Below are 5,825 nucleotides of genomic sequence, written 5' to 3'. Positions count from 1 at the left end.
GCTTGCTCTAAATGCATGAGGGAGAACCATTATGTCATTACTGATTTGCATCATCATAAATGCTTCTAGAGTGCACTGAAACGCCTGTGCACCACTAATAAATACAATTAAAATATATCGATACTGAAGAACGTAAAATATTCAGTCATTATGTCATAGCAACAATACATATGTTACAACTTTTAGCCCTCAAAGTGATGAAGACATCAACTACTCATGCAGTAGAATCAGACTTAATAAAAATTACCCACATGTTACGCAAACAAACAACCAAACTTCACTTGGATATAGATTGTCACTGTCCTTACTTCTATTTGGGGCAAAAAATACCAAGTGGGCCTCTTTGACATTTGTTAATTTTTTTAATGATTCCATTTGGTGTTATACTAGTGATTAATAGATAGTTACTTTAGCCGTCCATACGTTCGCTACTTTTGTGCTTTTTGTAGCATATATTTATAATACAGCGTCTTGAACGGAACAATAACGCCTAAAATGATTGATATTTAATGTAGATCTACAGCATGTAAAAACTATCACCAAATCTGAAAATATCATCACAGTAAGAACGGTCATTCAGATAAATGTCCTGAGCACTATATGTATCAATTTGTTTACTACCGAATGCTAAGCAGTGTTAACGAATCGCATAGCTTCTTAGCAAGAGACCAGAGCAGCCAAGTCCGTCAATCAAAGCATTTGATTTAATACCTGAAATCTGTGGAGCAAATGCAATTCTTCCACGTCTTTAAATGTAACCATATTGGATTGACGGATATGAAATGTAGAAAGTATCGGGTTCTTGTTCTCAGTCTATACCCTGAAGAATTTAAAGAAACATCCTGAACATCTTGCATTATTACCCCCCCCCCGAAAATGTAGTTGTTCTGAACAGATTCCTATTCATACAAAATCCTTGAAAAGTTGCATTAATCTTGTTTCAAGGCTTCCTGTTTCAAAATTAGCAACATATGACATATTATGCTAATTAGCTGGATATTCGTATTAGGCTAATGAAGATAATTGTCCAAGGATGCCAAGGCGGCAACCAAGTTCACTTCACTTCAATACCAATCAAGAGCACGAATTGAAAATAAACGTTTCACTAAACAACTCTCCCCAAGTACAATGTGTTAAAATTTAACATCATAACTCATATTATGCTAATAAACTGGATATGCTATTATAGACTAATAAAGATAATTGCCCAAGGCTGCTAAGGTGGCAACCAAGCTTGATTTACCTCAATAGCATCTGCAGCACGATTCAACAAAAATCCCGGTACTAAAAAATTTTTCAATGCCATACAAATTATATGCTTTACCATTTTGATATTAGACTGTGTTCATATGCAAATTAGCTCATTATGCTAATTTTCTTGTTCAAGACATTTACATCATTTCAAAATGGATAGCGTTGCTATGAATGAATTCCTCGTCATAGAAACCCCTTTAAAAATTATCCATGTTTTCTGGCTTCTTGCATGGAGTAAAATTAGCAACATATTAGATATTGTACATATGCTAATTACATGGATATGCTTATTAGGCTAATAAAAAAAGTTACCTTAGGTTGCCAAAGTGGCATCCAAGCTAAATTTACTCTAAAATCCTTCCAGAACACAGATCAACAACAACACCAACAAAAACAACAACAAAATTAATTATCATATCATATCATGATATCACATGATGCCATACCATATACAAAATCATTGTATGTCATTACATATAATATATTGAAAGAAATTGAAATCGAAATAGAAGCTGAAATTGAAATTGAAAAAAAAAATATGACATCGTGTTCAGTAATGTATCACGCAAGTAACATTACTTGTCAAGTGCATTGTTCCGTTAAAATATTTTGAATGAGTGTGCAAGAGGAGATATTTTCTGCCATGTAACTGTTTTACTCTAATAATAATATATTACAGGCCCGAGGAACATTTTTAGGTGTGAGAGAGCTGGGAGAACGGAATGTGAAAGGTTATTTTCTCATGCTTGCCAACATAAATGTACAAAATCTACCTCCATTACATTGCGAAAAGACAACAAATTGTGACCCTGCACCTCAAAACAAACAAAAAGTCGCCAGACATGAATTTTTAGTTAAGACCATATTCTGAAAGAGCAGACTTTAAGCTTTAAAATGATGTATAACTCAAATCAAATGGACTCTCCTAAATATCTAAATATTGGAAAGAAAGCACAAACTCAAGAAATGTTTGAACTGAGAAAAGAGGCTCTGAAGTACAGTGTCTATTCAAGCGCTTAATCTTTACCAAACCGTGCTGGCTGTGCGACGAATGGGACAAAAAACAAGAAGTAAACCACCAGAGTAAGAACAATGAAGGGATAATCAGATTAAACTGAAATTAAGCATGCCTCATTAACACATTCTGTCCATAATCAATGCCAACTTTCAAAGCAGTAGCATTATCCTTTCAAAAGTTATTATAGTTGAAAATGGAGAGTGTGGACAAGGTTTTTCAGAAATAAAAAAGGGATTCTAAAGACACACTTAATCACAATATTCTACCAAAAATGTTCGAGATAAACTGCTAAAAAACACACTTTCTTGCCCGTTTTATGATACCAAATTTTAGCATAATGTAAAAGAAGACCCGCTCTTTCAGAAAATATGAATATGTCAAGTTCGGCTAGGTTGACCCATTTCACTTATTTTCAGTCCTCACGCAAAATCAGTGTGTGCAACTTTATGTTCGTTTTGAGGTGCACGGTTACAATTAAACACTGAAGAATAACATTGATCAAACACAAGGAAGCCCTATTGTAAATTTTAATAATTTTTACCATAGGCTCCTTTAAGGCTCGTTTACCAAGATCGCCATTTTTTTTTTTTTTTTTTTTTTTTTGCTAACAAACCTTCCGTCCTGTTTGCCATGATTTCCTGAAATGAGGGTAAGAATACACAATCCTGTACTGAAGAATAATGTAGAGCTGAATTATTGCACATCTTCTAGCTCTCATCTACGTCACTTTGACTGAAGGATACAGAACTCACTGAATATGGCACACAGTATAGCCCTAAACCTGCCTTCGAATTATTTCACTGTGAAGGAAGAACTATCTCTAAGACGTTAGCGCCTTATACCCAGCATTGCGATTAATTACGCTCAGAGAGTTTGTGCTAATAATGTACCAATCAAAGCCAAATAAGAACTGAGCTTTAGTCGTGTACGCATTGTAGTGCTGCAGAATGACCCCTAAATTAAAAAGGAAAGATAAAAAAGAAAAGCGATATTTATGACCCAGCGTACGTATACTCACCTCTTTCTATAGTAGAGTTATGCCAGGGTACTGTGCAACGCAACAGGTAAACATTGCTGCATCACTATTGCGAAATCTTCCGCAACTGTCTCGCAATATTGCGACACATCGATGAATCTCATTTCCGCTGTTACTACAGGGCTCACACGGGTAAATAATTCCCCACAGAGACGTATGTTAAAATTCAAAATTAAAAAAAATTCTGAAAAATAGCTGAGAGAAATGAGGTGTTTCATCTTTACTAACCTGGATAAGTGAGATATATCCTTTCATCCATCAAATTTCCAAGGCAGGTTCTTCGACTCAAACTCTGTCCAAGGGTCCGCAAAGCTAGACTACGAGTTCTTTTCACTCAAAAAATCACCTATTTTCCGTACACGCACCCAATGAAATACAGTCCCTTCAAATTCCATGAGAAAAGCTTTCATCTTCAAACCAAAATGCAGTTTGTAGAAGAATTCATACTCAATATCTGCAGCTACTCAGTTTTATGCCAAACTACATTTATAATTTTTAATTTTTTTTTCTTCATATATTTTGGTATCTTTGGTACGAATTGTGAAGGGATCTGGGACATTCCATTTTATTTACAGGTGTGAGCCCTACAGGATTGTTGGCCACAATGTTGGAGAATGCTACAGAATTGCGTCATAAAATGTAGGCAGCCTTTGAGACTGCGCAACCAGTGTGGAATCCCCCAAGCCTCAGTACTGCCAAGCACACAGTATGTGTTATGTTTCTCCTGGCTACATGCTCAATTTTAAACCAGTTATACAGAGTATGAAATCTAGTGACAATTATTGTCTCTGAAGGTAAATAAAGCATGTGGTCATGACGGGTCTAGGGCAATTACCCCTTGGGCAATAATCCCAGAACCTTCCCCTGACCCTCTCATCCTGACCCTACACTAAATCCTAACCCAAACTCACCTTAAACCTATACCCCTAACCCTAATCTTTACTCTAACCTTATCACTAACCAGTATTTAGCCGGGGCTTTTGTCCTCCCGGGGTAATTGCCCTAATACGGGTCATGATGACACTATCCCAGCTAGACTGATTAAAGAGATGCAGCAGAATTAATTGCTAGACCATTGTCCAATATCACTCACTTCTTACAAAAGTATTCCAAATTCTTTGAAAATGGTCAAAGAAAGACCTATCTAAAAAAAAAGGTGATTAGGAAAACCCTAGGAATTATCTTTCAATAACGAGCCTTCCCTTATTTGCACAGGCTATAGAAAAAAAAAAGGTAGGCCTAAGTGATAGATTTTTCTCCGAAAAGAATATAAAACAAAATGTATAAACATCAATACTGCTTCAGAAAGAAATACAGTATTACAGGCCTACGAAGTTTTTCTTAATCAAATTGTATAATGATGTTATTCAGTTGATAGACGTCGATAGACAAAGGGATGGCTACTATAGGAGCTTTCATTAATTTCATAAAGGCTTTTGACAATATAAATCATACTATCTTGTTTAAGAAACTAGAGCATTATGGGGCCCAAGGTATGTACTTTCTATGGTTTAAAGATTATTTAGCTGACAGACTTCATTTTGTAAGGTGCTCTGCAAACAAAAAGTACAAACCAACGACTTGCGGCGTACCTCAGGGTTCTCTTTCTGGACCAACATTCTTTCTACTGTTTAATAGTGTTTTCTTCATTTTTAAACTGTTTACTGATGATTCCAATCAACTTTATAAATTTTCAGTCAGAAAAAGAAAATGCACCATGAACGTAGTAAAAATTGCAAATATAAAACATTGAGCCAAGACTGATATTAAAAGTCCATTAGCTGGATAGATCACTAATCGGCATGGCCATGTAGGTGATTGGGGTAGGGATGGGCAGGTGGGAGGGGCAAAGACAGTTGGCCCTCAGAAAATTTCAGTGTGAGTATTTTTTTTTTCAGTTGACGAGAACAGATTTTTCAGATTTATTAATGAGATTTCTGATATACCGATCACAAATTTTGTTCAAAATACTCTTATCGATTCACGTTGTTCAATAAAGCATCTTCCGAGAACCGAAAGCTTGAACCCGGCAGGCAGGGGGCGTTGTCTTTTAACTGGCCTTGGTACAGTTTGTTACCATGGCATTATGTCTTTAATCTTTACGCTCACAAATCTTGATGTCCCAGTAAGAACTTAAAGGACATGTTCACCTTCATAAACATGTGGGTTGAGTGAATGCAGCAATATTAGTAGAACACAACAGTGAAAGTTTGAGCAAAATCGGACAATCCGTTAAAAAGTTATGAATTTTTGAAGTTTCTGCTCAGTCACGGCTGGATGAAAAGACTACTATAGCTTGTGATGTCACATGAGTACAACAATAACTGTGCACTTTATTCAAAAAGTAAAGTTTTGTGAAATTCTCTTTTTATTTTCCTTAGTTGTACGCATGATTGTGACAACATATACTGTAGTAGTCTTCTCTTCCAGCAGTGATTGCGCAGATACTTAAAATATTCGTAACTTTTGAACGGATTGTCCAATTTTCCTTTAACTTTCACTGATGTGTTCAACAAT

Source organism: Diadema setosum, chromosome 15, assembly GCF_964275005.1.
Source record: "Diadema setosum chromosome 15, eeDiaSeto1, whole genome shotgun sequence".
Classification (NCBI taxonomy): domain Eukaryota; kingdom Metazoa; phylum Echinodermata; class Echinoidea; order Diadematoida; family Diadematidae; genus Diadema; species Diadema setosum.
This window is presented reverse-complemented; position numbering follows the sequence as displayed.